Here is a 17,268-nt window from a genome sequence, read left to right as displayed (position 1 = left end):
ACGAATCGCGGAGCCCGGGTTCGAATCCCGTCGATGTCTTTTTGCTTTTCAACGAACGCAGTCAGTCATTATATGATGTTTAATTTCCCGTCGTAAAACACCAACAGTACCTTAGCTTAATCGGTAAGCACTGCTGCTGGTACTGTCCGCGAGTTCCAGGTTGGCGCCTTCGTACAGGTTCAGGGCATGTGGTCCACTCGGAGGATCAGGGCTTAGGGGCCGCCCTGTTCCTCCCTTAGCTCTTTGCTTTTACATGGTGCCTGGCCCTCCGGGGTTATATGGATGGATAGGGAAGGAAGTGTGTATTGGTCGGGGACGCCGAGACCCCGGAAGAGAACTAAGGGATCGGCTGGGGCATCGTTATGGCTCAGACCGATCCCTGAAAGCTTGGCTAGCACATAACTTTTTGATTTTTTTTTTAAGCCTCTGTTTTTAAGCTTTGGTTTAGTTTGATATTTACATCTGCTCGGCAGGTCTCCGGTAGTATTAAAAACAAAACAAAGATCTATGTCATAAATCAATGAATATTTAATAATTGACTATAATCAAAATTAAGTTTCGTTCAATCATTATCGTCAACGTTTTCACGACGGGGATAATTTTGAATTTTTTTGTGTGTGTGTGAAAATGAATAAATATATCAATTTCTACAACCTGGTGAGGCTATACTTTCAATAAATCAATTAAAATCTTTATTAAGGCAAAACAAAAAAAGTCGGTCTCTGGTCAGACCGAAGTTCCGGAACTGATGAGGCGACGAGTTTTTTTGTGTGGCTTTTTTTTCAAGCTTGAATTGTACAGACAAGGTGGGTACTATTTTGCTTTTTTTGTGTTCTCATTATACATTGGTGTCCTCCATAATTTGCCTTGATGGCCTTCATCATTTGCCCTGGTGCAATTTCCCCATTCCTTGGTGCTCCTTGGTACAAAAATTTGAGGAGGTGCGGCAATAGAGGGTGCTGTTGTAGCTTCCGTGTTAATTGGAAGAAAAAAAGTTGACGTGCATGATTAAAATCGACGCACGCGCTGACCAGAGACCGAGTTTTTTTTTTTTTGGCCTTAGCCTTACATTTTTATTAAAATTTGACCCCAAAATGACTTTTCTGAAAACAAGTGAGAAACGATGTTAGATGCAAGACAAGCATAACTGAATACTCAGACACCCATCATTTTGAAGGAATGGGCAAAATATTGAAATATTTTTAATGAAAATTGAAATTTTTGATTGATTTTCTACCACATTTTCGACGAATAATTCCTTTTAAAGAACTCCTCTATCCAAAATCAAGTGGGAATGGACTCTAGAAACCACAACGCAACTTCCCTTCAAATTTTGAAGAAAAAAAAATATCATATTTCACCAAAAATTGAATAAAAATGCAAGGGGTTAGCCTTACATTTTCATTAAAATTTCAACCAAAAAATGACTTTTCTGAAAACAAGTGAGAAATGCTATTAGATGCAAGACTAGCATAATGGAATACTCGGACACCCATAATTTTGAGGAAATGCGCAAAAATATTGAAATATTCTTAACGAGATTGATATTTTGGATTGATTTTCCACCATATTTTCGACGAATAATTCCTTCTAAAGAACTCCTTTATCCAAAAATGGACCCTTATGGACCCTTTAGACAACTTCCCTTCAAGTTTGGAAAAAAAAAAATCATATTTCACCCAAAATTGAATAAAAATGCAAGGGGTTAGCCTTACATTTTCATCTAAATTTGAATCAAAAATGACTTTTCTGGAAACATGTGAGAAATGCTGTTGGATGCAAGACTAGCATATTAGAATACTCAGTCACCCATAATTTTGAGGTAATGGGCAAAAATATTGAAATATTTTTAATGAAAATTGATATTTTCTATTGATTTTCCAGCATATTTTTGAGGAATAATTCCTTCTAAAGAACTCCTTTATCCGAAAATCAGGTGGGAATGGACTCTATGGACCCTTAGGCAACTTCCCTTCAAATTTGGAAAAAAATCATATTTCACCTAAAATTGAATAAAAATGCAAGGGGTTAGTCTTATATTTTCATATAAATTTGACCAAAAAATTACTTTTCAGAAAACAAGTGAGAAATGCTGTTGGATGCAAGACTAGCATAATGGAATACTCAGACACCCATAATTTTGAGGTTATGCACAGAAATATTAAAATATTCTTAATGAAAATTGATATTTTCGATTGATTTTCCACCATATTTTCGACGAATAATTCCTTCTAAAGAACTCCTCTATCCAAAAATCGAGTGGGAATGGACTCTTTGGACCCTTAGGCAACTTCCCTTCAAATTTGGAAAATTAATTTTTTGTATCCAAAATTGAATAAAAATGCAAGGGGTAAGCCTTACATTTTCATGAAAATTTGATCCCAAAATGACTTTTCTGAAAACAAGTGAGACATGCTGTTGGATGCAAGACTAGCATAATAGAATACTCAGACACCCATAATTTTGAGGTAATGGGCAAAAATATTGAATTATTTTTAATGAAAATTGATATTTTCTATTGATTTTCCACCCTATTTTCGAGAGATAATTCATTCAAAACGACTCCTCTATCCAAAAATCGTGTGGGAATGGACTCTATGGACCCTTAGGCATCTTCCCTTCAAAGTTGGCAGCATTTCGTTTTTCACCTAAAATTGAATAAAAATGCAAGGGGTTACATTTTAATAAAAAATTGACCAAAAAAATGACTTTTCTGAAAACGAGTGAGAAATGCTATTAGATGCAAGACTAGCATAATGGAATACCCAGACACCCATAATTTTGAGGTAATGGGCAAAAATATTGAAATATTGTTAATGAAAATTGATAGTTTTTATTGATTTCCACCATATTTTCGACGAATAATTCCTTCTAAAGAACTCCTTTATCCGAAAATCAGGTGGGAATGGACTCTATGGACCCTTAGGCAACTTCCCTTCAAATTTGGAAAAAAAAATCATATTTCACCTAAAATTGAATAAAAATGCAAGGGGTTAGTCTTATATTTTCATTAAAATTTGACCCAAAAATGACTTTTCAGAAAACAAGTGAGAAATGCTGTTGGATGCAAGACAAGCATAATTTAATAGTCAGACACCCATAATTTTGAAGGAATGGGCAAAATATTGAAATATTCTTCATTGAAATTGATATTTTCGATTGATTTTTCACCACATTTTCCACGGACAATTCCTTCTAAAGAACTCCTCCATCCAAAAATCGAGTGGGAATGGACTCTATGGACCCTTAGGCAACTTCCCTTTAAATTTGGAAACATTTCATTTTTCACCCAAAATTGAATAAAAATGCAAGGGGTTAGCCTTACATTTTCATTAAAATTTGACCCAAAAATGACTTTTCTGAAAACAACTGAGAAATGCTATTGGATGCAAGACTAGCATTTATAATGGAATACTCGGACACCCATAATTTTGAGGTTATGCGCAAAAATATTAAAATATTCTTCATTGAAATTGATATTTTCGATTGATTTTCCACCATATTTTCGACGAATAATTTCTTCTAAAGAACTCCTCTATCCAAAAATCGAGTGGAAATATTCGCTATGGACCCTTAGGCAACTTCCCTTCAAATTTGGAAAAATTTAATTTGTTATCCAAAATTGAATAAAAATGCAAGGGGTTAGCCTTACATTTTCATTAAAATTTGATTTCAAAATGACTTTTCTGAAAACAAGTGAGAAATGCTGATGGATGCAACGCTAGCATATTAGAATACTCAGACACCCATAATTTTGAGGTAATGGGCAAAAATATTGAAATATTTTTAATGAAAATTGATATTTTGTATTGATTTTCCAGCATATTTTCGACGAATAATTCCTTCTAAAGAACTCCTTTATCCGAAAATCAGGTGGGAATGGACTCTATGGACCCTTAGGCAACTTCCCTTCAAATTTGGAAAAAAATCATATTTCACCTAAAATTGAATAAAAATGCAAGGGGTTAGTCTTATATTTTCATATAAATTTGACCAAAAAATTACTTTTCAGAAAACAAGTGAGAAATGCTGTTGGATGCAAGACTAGCATAATGGAATACTCAGACACCCATAATTTTGAGGTTATGCACAGAAATATTAAAATATTCTTAATGAAAATTGATATTTTCGATTGATTTTCCACCATATTTTCGACGAATAATTCCTTCTAAAGAACTCATCTATCCAAAAATCGAGTGGGAATGGACTCTTTGGACCCTTAGGCAACTTCCCTTCAAATTTGGAAAATTAATTTTTTGTATCCAAAATTGAATAAAAATGCAAGGGGTAAGCCTTACATTTTCATGAAAATTTGATCCCAAAATGACTTTTCTGAAAACAAGTGAGACATGCTGTTGGATGCAAGACTAGCATAATGGAAAACTCTGACACCCATAATTTTGAGGTAATGGGCAAAAATATTGAAATATTTTTAATGAAAATTGATATTTTCTATTGATTTTCCAGCATATTTTTGACGAATAATTCCTTCTAAAGAACTCCTTTATCCGAAAATCAGGTGGGAATGGACTCTATGGACCCTTAGGCAACTTCCCTTTAAATTTGGTAACATTTCATTTTTCACCCAAAATTGAATAAAAATGCAAGGGGTTAGCCTTACATTTTCATTAAAATTTGACCCAAAATGACTTTTCTGAAAACAACTGAGAAATGCTATTGGATGCAAGACTAGCATTTATAATGGAATACTCGGACACCCATAATTTTGAGGTTATGCGCAAAAATATTAAAATATTCTTCATTGAAATTGATATTTTCGATTGATTTTCCACCATATTTTCGACGAATAATTTCTTCTAAAGAACTCCTCTATCCAAAAATCGAGTGGAAATATTCGCTATGGACCCTTAGGCAACTTCCCTTCAAATTTGGAAAAATTTAATTTGTTATCCAAAATTGAATAAAAATGCAAGGGGTTAGCCTTACATTTTCATTAAAATTTGATTTCAAAATGACTTTTCTGAAAACAAGTGAGAAATGCTGATGGATGCAACGCTAGCATAATTTTTATTGGAATACTCAGACACCCATAATTTTGAGGTAATGGGCAAAAATATTGAAATATTTTTAATGAAAATTGATATTTTCTATTGATTTTCCAGCATATTTTCGACGAATAATTCCTTCTAAAGAACTCCTTTATCCGAAAATCAGGTGGGAATGGACTCTTTGGACCCTTAGGCAACTTCCCTTCAAATTTGGAAAAAAAATCATATTTCACCTAAAATTGAATAAAAATGCAAGGGGTTAGTCTTACATTTTCATGAAAATTTGATCCCAAAATGACTTTTCTGAAAACAAGTGAGAAATGCTGTTGGATGCAAGACTAGCATAATGGAATACTCAGACACCCATAATTTTGAGGTTATTCACAGAAATATTAAAATATTCTTAATGAAAATTGATATTTTCGATTGATTTTCCACCATATTTTCGACGAATAATTCCTTCTAAAGAACTCCTCTATCCAAAAATCGAGTGGGAATGGACTCTTTGGACCCTTAGGCAACTTCCCTTCAAATTTGGAAAATTACTTTTTTTTATCCAAAATTGAATAAAAATGCAAGGGGTAAGCCTTACATTTTCATGAAAATTTGATCCCAAAATGACTTTTCTGAAAACAAGTGAGAAATGCTGATGGATGCAACGCTAGCATAATTTTTATTGGAATACTCAGACACCCATAATTTTGAGGTAATGGGCAAAAATATTGAAATATTTTTAATGAAAATTGATATTTTCTATTGATTTTCCAGCATATTTTCGACGAATAATTCCTTCTAAAGAACTCCTTTATCCGAAAATCAGGTGGGAATGGACTCTATGGACCCTTAGGCAACTTCCCTTTAAATTTGGTAACATTTCATTTTTCACCCAAAATTGAATAAAAATGCAAGGGGTTAGCCTTACATTTTCATTAAAATTTGACCCAAAATGACTTTTCTGAAAACAACTGAGAAATGCTATTGGATGCAAGACTAGCATTTATAATGGAATACTCGGACACCCATAATTTTGAGGTTATGCGCAAAAATATTAAAATATTCTTCATTGAAATTGATATTTTCGATTGATTTTCCACCATATTTTCGACGAATAATTTCTTCTAAAGAACTCCTCTATCCAAAAATCGAGTGGAAATATTCGCTATGGACCCTTAGGCAACTTCCCTTCAAATTTGGAAAAATTTAATTTGTTATCCAAAATTGAATAAAAATGCAAGGGGTTAGCCTTACATTTTCATTAAAATTTGATTTCAAAATGACTTTTCTGAAAACAAGTGAGAAATGCTGATGGATGCAACGCTAGCATAATTTTTATTGGAATACTCAGACACCCATAATTTTGAGGTAATGGGCAAAAATATTGAAATATTTTTAATGAAAATTGATATTTTCTATTGATTTTCCAGCATATTTTCGACGAATAATTCCTTCTAAAGAACTCCTTTATCCGAAAATCAGGTGGGAATGGACTCTTTGGACCCTTAGGCAACTTCCCTTCAAATTTGGAAAATTAATTTTTTTTATCCAAAATTGAATAAAAATGCAAGGGGTAAGCCTTACATTTTCATGAAAATTTGATCCCAAAATGACTTTTCTGAAAACAAGTGAGACATGCTGTTGGATGCAAGACTAGCATAATGGAAAACTCTGACACCCATAATTTTGAGGTAATGGGCAAAAATATTGAAATATTTTTAATGAAAATTGATATTTTCTATTGATTTTCCAGCATATTTTCGACGAATAATTCCTTCTAAAGAACTCCTTTATCCGAAAATCAGGTGGGAATGGACTCTATGGACCCTTAGGCAACTTCCCTTTAAATTTGGTAACATTTCATTTTTCACCCAAAATTGAATAAAAATGCAAGGGGTTAGCCTTACATTTTCATTAAAATTTGACCCAAAATGACTTTTCTGAAAACAACTGAGAAATGCTATTGGATGCAAGACTAGCATTTATAATGGAATACTCGGACACCCATAATTTTGAGGTTATGCGCAAAAATATTAAAATATTCTTCATTGAAATTGATATTTTCGATTGATTTTCCACCATATTTTCGACGAATAATTTCTTCTAAAGAACTCCTCTATCCAAAAATCGAGTGGAAATATTCGCTATGGACCCTTAGGCAACTTCCCTTCAAATTTGGAAAAAAAAATCATATTTCACCTAAAATTGAATAAAAATGCAAGGGGTTAGTCTTATATTTTCATATAAATTTGACCAAAAAATTACTTTTCAGAAAACAAGTGAGAAATGCTGTTGGATGCAAGACTAGCATAATGGAATACTCAGACACCCATAATTTTGAGGTTATGCACAGAAATATTAAAATATTCTTAATGAAAATTGATATTTTCGATTGATTTTCCACCATATTTTCGACGAATAATTCCTTCTAAAGAACTCCTCTATCCAAAAATCGAGTGGGAATGGACTCTTTGGACCCTTAGGCAACTTCCCTTCAAATTTGGAAAATTAATTTTTTGTATCCAAAATTGAATAAAAATGCAAGGGGTAAGCCTTACATTTTCATGAAAATTTGATCCCAAAATGACTTTTCTGAAAACAAGTGAGACATGCTGTTGGATGCAAGACTAGCATAATAGAATACTCAGACACCCATAATTTTGAGGTAATGGGCAAAAATATTGAATTATTTTTAATGAAAATTGATATTTTCTATTGATTTTCCACCCTATTTTCGAGAGATAATTCATTCAAAACGACTCCTCTATCCAAAAATCGTGTGGGAATGGACTCTATGGACCCTTAGGCATCTTCCCTTCAAAGTTGGCAGCATTTCGTTTTTCACCTAAAATTGAATAAAAATGCAAGGGGTTACATTTTAATAAAAAATTGACCAAAAAAATGACTTTTCTGAAAACGAGTGAGAAATGCTATTAGATGCAAGACTAGCATAATGGAATACCCAGACACCCATAATTTTGAGGTAATGGGCAAAAATATTGAAATATTGTTAATGAAAATTGATAGTTTTTATTGATTTCCACCATATTTTCGACGAATAATTCCTTCTAAAGAACTCCTTTATCCGAAAATCAGGTGGGAATGGACTCTATGGACCCTTAGGCAACTTCCCTTCAAATTTGGAAAAAAAAATCATATTTCACCTAAAATTGAATAAAAATGCAAGGGGTTAGTCTTATATTTTCATTAAAATTTGACCCAAAAATGACTTTTCAGAAAACAAGTGAGAAATGCTGTTGGATGCAAGACAAGCATAATTTAATAGTCAGACACCCATAATTTTGAAGGAATGGGCAAAATATTGAAATATTCTTCATTGAAATTGATATTTTCGATTGATTTTTCACCACATTTTCCACGGACAATTCCTTCTAAAGAACTCCTCCATCCAAAAATCGAGTGGGAATGGACTCTATGGACCCTTAGGCAACTTCCCTTTAAATTTGGAAACATTTCATTTTTCACCCAAAATTGAATAAAAATGCAAGGGGTTAGCCTTACATTTTCATTAAAATTTGACCCAAAAATGACTTTTCTGAAAACAACTGAGAAATGCTATTGGATGCAAGACTAGCATTTATAATGGAATACTCGGACACCCATAATTTTGAGGTTATGCGCAAAAATATTAAAATATTCTTCATTGAAATTGATATTTTCGATTGATTTTCCACCATATTTTCGACGAATAATTTCTTCTAAAGAACTCCTCTATCCAAAAATCGAGTGGAAATATTCGCTATGGACCCTTAGGCAACTTCCCTTCAAATTTGGAAAAATTTAATTTGTTATCCAAAATTGAATAAAAATGCAAGGGGTTAGCCTTACATTTTCATTAAAATTTGATTTCAAAATGACTTTTCTGAAAACAAGTGAGAAATGCTGATGGATGCAACGCTAGCATATTAGAATACTCAGACACCCATAATTTTGAGGTAATGGGCAAAAATATTGAAATATTTTTAATGAAAATTGATATTTTCTATTGATTTTCCAGCATATTTTCGACGAATAATTCCTTCTAAAGAACTCCTTTATCCGAAAATCAGGTGGGAATGGACTCTATGGACCCTTAGGCAACTTCCCTTCAAATTTGGAAAAAAATCATATTTCACCTAAAATTGAATAAAAATGCAAGGGGTTAGTCTTATATTTTCATATAAATTTGACCAAAAAATTACTTTTCAGAAAACAAGTGAGAAATGCTGTTGGATGCAAGACTAGCATAATGGAATACTCAGACACCCATAATTTTGAGGTTATGCACAGAAATATTAAAATATTCTTAATGAAAATTGATATTTTCGATTGATTTTCCACCATATTTTCGACGAATAATTCCTTCTAAAGAACTCATCTATCCAAAAATCGAGTGGGAATGGACTCTTTGGACCCTTAGGCAACTTCCCTTCAAATTTGGAAAATTAATTTTTTGTATCCAAAATTGAATAAAAATGCAAGGGGTAAGCCTTACATTTTCATGAAAATTTGATCCCAAAATGACTTTTCTGAAAACAAGTGAGACATGCTGTTGGATGCAAGACTAGCATAATGGAAAACTCTGACACCCATAATTTTGAGGTAATGGGCAAAAATATTGAAATATTTTTAATGAAAATTGATATTTTCTATTGATTTTCCAGCATATTTTTGACGAATAATTCCTTCTAAAGAACTCCTTTATCCGAAAATCAGGTGGGAATGGACTCTATGGACCCTTAGGCAACTTCCCTTTAAATTTGGTAACATTTCATTTTTCACCCAAAATTGAATAAAAATGCAAGGGGTTAGCCTTACATTTTCATTAAAATTTGACCCAAAATGACTTTTCTGAAAACAACTGAGAAATGCTATTGGATGCAAGACTAGCATTTATAATGGAATACTCGGACACCCATAATTTTGAGGTTATGCGCAAAAATATTAAAATATTCTTCATTGAAATTGATATTTTCGATTGATTTTCCACCATATTTTCGACGAATAATTTCTTCTAAAGAACTCCTCTATCCAAAAATCGAGTGGAAATATTCGCTATGGACCCTTAGGCAACTTCCCTTCAAATTTGGAAAAATTTAATTTGTTATCCAAAATTGAATAAAAATGCAAGGGGTTAGCCTTACATTTTCATTAAAATTTGATTTCAAAATGACTTTTCTGAAAACAAGTGAGAAATGCTGATGGATGCAACGCTAGCATAATTTTTATTGGAATACTCAGACACCCATAATTTTGAGGTAATGGGCAAAAATATTGAAATATTTTTAATGAAAATTGATATTTTCTATTGATTTTCCAGCATATTTTCGACGAATAATTCCTTCTAAAGAACTCCTTTATCCGAAAATCAGGTGGGAATGGACTCTATGGACCCTTAGGCAACTTCCCTTCAAATTTGGAAAAAAAATCATATTTCACCTAAAATTGAATAAAAATGCAAGGGGTTAGTCTTACATTTTCATGAAAATTTGATCCCAAAATGACTTTTCTGAAAACAAGTGAGAAATGCTGTTGGATGCAAGACTAGCATAATGGAATACTCAGACACCCATAATTTTGAGGTTATTCACAGAAATATTAAAATATTCTTAATGAAAATTGATATTTTCGATTGATTTTCCACCATATTTTCGACGAATAATTCCTTCTAAAGAACTCCTCTATCCAAAAATCGAGTGGGAATGGACTATTTGGACCCTTAGGCAACTTCCCTTCAAATTTGGAAAATTACTTTTTTTTATCCAAAATTGAATAAAAATGCAAGGGGTAAGCCTTACATTTTCATGAAAATTTGATCCCAAAATGACTTTTCTGAAAACAAGTGAGAAATGCTGATGGATGCAACGCTAGCATAATTTTTATTGGAATACTCAGACACCCATAATTTTGAGGTAATGGGCAAAAATATTGAAATATTTTTAATGAAAATTGATATTTTCTATTGATTTTCCAGCATATTTTCGACGAATAATTCCTTCTAAAGAACTCCTTTATCCGAAAATCAGGTGGGAATGGACTCTATGGACCCTTAGGCAACTTCCCTTTAAATTTGGTAACATTTCATTTTTCACCCAAAATTGAATAAAAATGCAAGGGGTTAGCCTTACATTTTCATTAAAATTTGACCCAAAATGACTTTTCTGAAAACAACTGAGAAATGCTATTGGATGCAAGACTAGCATTTATAATGGAATACTCGGACACCCATAATTTTGAGGTTATGCGCAAAAATATTAAAATATTCTTCATTGAAATTGATATTTTCGATTGATTTTCCACCATATTTTCGACGAATAATTTCTTCTAAAGAACTCCTCTATCCAAAAATCGAGTGGAAATATTCGCTATGGACCCTTAGGCAACTTCCCTTCAAATTTGGAAAAATTTAATTTGTTATCCAAAATTGAATAAAAATGCAAGGGGTTAGCCTTACATTTTCATTAAAATTTGATTTCAAAATGACTTTTCTGAAAACAAGTGAGAAATGCTGATGGATGCAACGCTAGCATAATTTTTATTGGAATACTCAGACACCCATAATTTTGAGGTAATGGGCAAAAATATTGAAATATTTTTAATGAAAATTGATATTTTCTATTGATTTTCCAGCATATTTTCGACGAATAATTCCTTCTAAAGAACTCCTTTATTCTCAGACAACACACAAAACCACACAGTGAGAGTTGATTTGACTTTTCTGGCATAGATTTTTTGAGCCGCTAATTTATTTCTCCTCGGTCAATGTTTAACTGTATTAAATGTCCGTAAATACGTTAACAAGCTATAACATACCAATAATTACCTATTTGCTAAAAGATATTTGCCTTAGAAACATTTTAAACAAGCTAAAAACGGGGCACGCTTGCCCCAAATACTTGCCATGCTTGGCATCACTGGGCCCGAAAACTTGGCACGCTTGCCAACCATTCACTAGCCCCACCAGAACAAGTGGATGCTAGCCAAAGTGTTTTGTCACATGACTTAAGTATTTGTCACGTGACTTTAGTATTTATATGCCTATATTACTCAAGAAGTTATTTGTAGTTAAAGCACACCGATTTGGTCCACCGCTCGTAGATACGGTTGGCATGCCCCATCAGTACAAATGGGTGCTTGGCGTACTTTTTTACAAAGATTAAACACAACTTGTTAAATGTTTAACGTCCAAATTCAAAGGTTTTACTTAAGAACTATTCACCCAACTTGTTTATTTAGTTTGAATTGAGGCACTGCCCGTCGCTCCCAGCCAACTTCGCCCATTTATAAAAGTATAAAAGTATGGTGGTTGAAGGGGAGGAGGTGGGTTTATTTTTGTTGTTGCGGTCTCAAAAAGCTACGCCGAACTGGCCTTTCATCCACGGCGTGCACGTAGTGCGTCTGTGCGCGCGCGTGGACTTATCACATTTGTATCAATATTTATATCTCCCTTGGAAGTTACATCAACTTCTGCCTATGAACAGCACTTTTGGCTTGATGCCAGCAATGGATGGCCAGCTGCAATTTGGGCAATCAAAATGTTTACTAATTCCATACCATAGCAACCATCCGCTGATTAACAGAGAGTTTGAAACTCAGCCAGCCGTGTGTTCGTGGAGAATAATGTATTTTATCTTTCAGTGATAAAATGAATTATTCTCAGACAACACACAAAACCACACAGTGAGAGTTGATTTGACTTTTCTGGCATAGATTTTTTGAGCCGCTAATTTATTTCTCCTCGGTCAATGTTTAACTGTATTAAATGTCCGTAAATACGTTAACAAGCTATAACATACCAATAATTACCTATTTGCTAAAAGATATTTGCCTTAGAAACATTTTAAACAAGCTAAAAACGGGGCACGCTTGCCCCAAATACTTGCCATGCTTGGCATCACTGGGCCCGAAAACTTGGCACGCTTGCCAACCATTCACTAGCCCCACCAGAACAAGTGGATGCTAGCCAAAGTGTTTTGTCACATGACTTAAGTATTTGTCACGTGACTTTAGTATTTATATGCCTATATTACTCAAGAAGTTATTTGTAGTTAAAGCACACCGATTTGGTCCACCGCTCGTAGATACGGTTGGCATGCCCCATCAGTACAAATGGGTGCTTGGCGTACTTTTTTACAAAGATTAAACACAACTTGTTAAATGTTTAACGTCCAAATTCAAAGGTTTTACTTAAGAACTATTCACCCAACTTGTTTATTTAGTTTGAATTGAGGCACTGCCCGTCGCTCCCAGCCAACTTCGCCAAACGCGCGACGCGCGCCCCATGGGACGACAGGCAGTACCCTCACACCCTTACCCCGAAGAGTAGAACCCCAAAAGAGAAAGACTGAACGAAACAAATACTAGCGCCAGGGCCCTACTGGAGTTGTGTATAACTATTACCAACTGAGGATAGAGTGCGAACTGCTACCATTTTTTTTTTTTTTAAAGAGTTAATGTTGCAAACATCATTAATGCTGTAACGTCATCGGCATGCTTGCCACAAATCTTAGGCACTCTTCCTAAACCACACAAGCTGCCTCTTTGAAATTTTTGAAAATTAAACATGCATTATAATAATACACATTACAAAGTCAGGTATTATAATCATACGCCACAACTTGATCATTGGATAACGTTGTCAAAAGAGGTAAAACTAATTACAAATGTTGATTAAATGCTTTTATATATTTCTCAAACCAATCCTGATCGATATAGATTCAATTGATACAAAGGGGGAAATGTTAGTGGCTACCTTCTAAGCTGGCCTACAAAGTGGCAAAACCATTCGTGGACAAAAAGAGGACGAAATGTACTATTCTCCCGTGGGTAGATCTAATATAAATCAGTAAGGGGAAATATCCCCAACATATCAACCTCCTATTGTGAGTATCACTAACGTGAACTAAACAAATTAGCTATTATTGCTCCTGAAAAAGGTGAAAAAGCCAGTACAAAACCCATCCTGGTGGAAAAGATCGAAAAAATTCCCTTCCGGCCCCCAAATAGGCGACCAAGTTTTCTTTGTAGTTTTTGGAGCAAAATTATCTGGAGGCATAAAGATTTTTTTTTTTTTAAACTTTTTAATTGTTTATGTTAACTTCCAAAAGTACAATTATTACTTAAATCCCCTTAAAACAATGAACTTGTTGAAGTAGCCGTTATTAAATGTAAACGGTCAATGTATAGCTATAGCTAGTCATTCAAACTGTTACCTGAAGATAAGTATTCCGTGTTCAATATAAAATACAGTACAAAATAGCCAGGACTATGTACAACCTACAACCCAATACAATGACATCAAAAGCATGAATGCAATTTAGAAAATTCCAAGTTGTAATTTACTTAGCAATATTCATTTCATGTCAAGAAATGTTTCTAACCAGCTTTATCTGTTTCTTGTTTTTGAAGCCCAATTTTCTTTTTTTTTGAAAAATCATAACCAGCAGGAGGCTTAAGTACGGTGCATCAACGTTAACATGACAATGGGAAATATTATTACACTTACAGGTAGGCCTACATATGAATAGTACAATTGGGCTGCTAAAGATCTGCGTCAAGCACGTAAACGCGCAACGTGTGGTTAAATGTATGTGTCTACGGATCATATAACTTAGCGTACACTTTATGTTGTATTATCCTCCTCAATGCCATCATGCTTTTAAATCGCGTCAACTTAATTGAAATGGATGTCCATAGAATTTAATAGGTCATGGTCAAAAAAGTGTGCCGCTTTTTCTGTTGACAGCTTTTTCCTGTTGACAGTTATTTTCCTGATATTCGCCTTTAGGCAACAGTTTATAATCTGGACGCCAAACTGGCCAAATTGCTGGACGATCAGTACCAACCGAACTTGACAAGATGTCCAACCTTGGAAGACCTCAATGTTGCAAATCTGAAGAGCATTCGATGGTTTGAGTCCCGGTCCCAAACCAATTTGTAGCGTGTGCTATCCCCTGGCATCCTGCAACAGAAAATACTCAAAGCAGTAGCTATCCTTTGCAAACATATCTATCTTTTAAATGTATTCATTTATTTTTTGTTTATGTGTTCGTTAGGTTGTTTGTTTGTTGGGGTGTTTATTTGTTTTGTCAGGGTGTTAGTTATCATTATTATCATTATTATTATATAATCTACAGCATCCCACAAATGGGCGACAGGTTCTTTTTTTTTTTTTTTTTTAATTTATTTGGCAAGTCACATCTGGATTTTGGCAACATGCCATGTGGGGGTGACAAATTGGAGTCACCCTATTGTTAGAACGACCCTTAGAACAAGGAATGTTTGTGTTGCAAATTATCTAGCTCGAGAAAATCACCAAATTTCGTGAAGAAAAGATAAAAGGTAAACTTGGATTAGGTGATAGTTTAGGTTTGTGCACAAGTCTATGGTAAAGTCTCGCTGTTATAGCATTAGTAGAAATTTTTACTATTTAATTATTAAAGTTTGTAGTATAGTATTTCATTATAATTTTGAATGTCAGTATAAATTCCTATGGCTTCACAAGTTGTCCCAGGTGACAGAAAAGGATGTCAAGCTAAACAGGAGAGAAACTATACCTCGAATGAATAGGTCCCCCTTAATTGTGTGAAAAAGAATCTAGCATTTTGCTGCAATCATACAAGGTTGGGTTAATTACACATTGTCAAGCGGAGCCTACTGCGTTTTTGGACTCTTTGGCCAGGTTCCTTGGGTTAACAAGTAACATGCCTTTTCAAAATAGGTTAAGAAAGTGCCCATCCAGTGATCTCAGATCTGCCAACCTGCTCCGAAAGCAGCTGCTCTGACAAACAGCGATCATGTCATGTTTGGCCAAAATCGCAAATTTATGTGGAAGTACTATCTTATCTTAGGAACTGTCAAGATTAATCATGCCAGTGGGGACACTGTCACTCCTCTTCTTCTTCTTGTTTTTTTTTTAAATTTGCATTAAAGTGCTTTCTTTACATTTAATTGTGTAGGCCCTACAATTAATATCATCATGATTATGTTTATAACTATGTAATTAGCATTACATGCACTGGCTAAAAACTGCTCAGGTTGCACCGCGGTGTTATTATAGGCCCCGGGGCCCCTATTTATTGTATTAGGAACCAATGCCGAAAGATCGGCTCAAATTAGCTGCAGAACAATAACATTTGTCAGACTAGAAATGGTCTGAAAAATTAATTAATTGCCCAGGGCTGTTTTAGCTCTAGTATCTTATTGGATTTTTTTTTTTTTTATATATATTTGTGTGTTTGTTAGTTTATTTATTTATTACTATATTAGGCTATTCATTTACTTCTTATTATGTTTTACGGTTACATTTGCACTCTGGCCACGATTTGAGACAAATACAAATGAAACAAATGAAATAACTGAATAGGCGCAAGAGCCTAGCCCCTGCTAATTCTTTCATGAGTTTTAGTCCTATATGTTAGGAAAACAAAACAAGCCCCCAATGCATGCCTCAACATGTCGTAATATAGGGCCAACAAAGGCCTATTAATTATATTATTAAACATAAATGGCTGGCTGCAAAAACAAAACTATTGATAAAATTCAATAATTATTATTTTTTTTTTTAAGAAAATGAAGTAGGGACCAGGTATCTCCGTTGAGGGAAGTAATTGCAAAAGTGAATGAACAAGTCAACTGCACACTTAGAATAGCTCACGCTCATAGTCATAGCTTTAAGGAAACCAGGATGTAGGCCTAGGCTTATTAATTATGGCAAACAATTAAGCTACCCAGGTATAAAGTTGACTCAGTAGGCTACCAAAGTTAAGGCCTCGGTGATCAAGTGATGCCTAATCGCCATGATTCGCCTTCAGCTTGCAGTGGATAGGCATTTTATTATCGCGCTTAACGGTCCCCGAATGATCGAATTTGTATCAAATCGGCCTAGGCCTATGCCGACGTCAACACCGATGCCCCGTCTGAGTGATCATGGTGATATTACATTCAATGTGCCGTAAAACTCATCAGACATATTGGACAATTTTTTCAGTTTAAATATCAAAATCATTAATTCAACTATCCAAATTAGGTCAAACCATGAAGGTATGAAAGTAAATTGTAGGATTCAATCAAATGTCGATCGATCTCCGCACTTTCAATAGGGCCCTACCGCTGGCTGCGTATAATTGAGGCCTAGCGTTAAAACTAAACTTCACACGATATTGCACAGTACAACAAACAAACGGGCCCAAAACAAATGCTGTGTGATTGGAAAATTCTCACCTTGAATTCCATCATGCCTGGCATGTTTGAGCATGATGTCCAA

Source organism: Patiria miniata, unplaced genomic scaffold, assembly GCF_015706575.1.
Source record: "Patiria miniata isolate m_02_andy unplaced genomic scaffold, ASM1570657v1 HiC_scaffold_7, whole genome shotgun sequence".
Lineage (NCBI taxonomy): Eukaryota > Metazoa > Echinodermata > Asteroidea > Valvatida > Asterinidae > Patiria > Patiria miniata.
The sequence above is the reverse complement of the archived record's forward strand: the minus strand, read 5'-3'. Positions refer to the sequence as shown.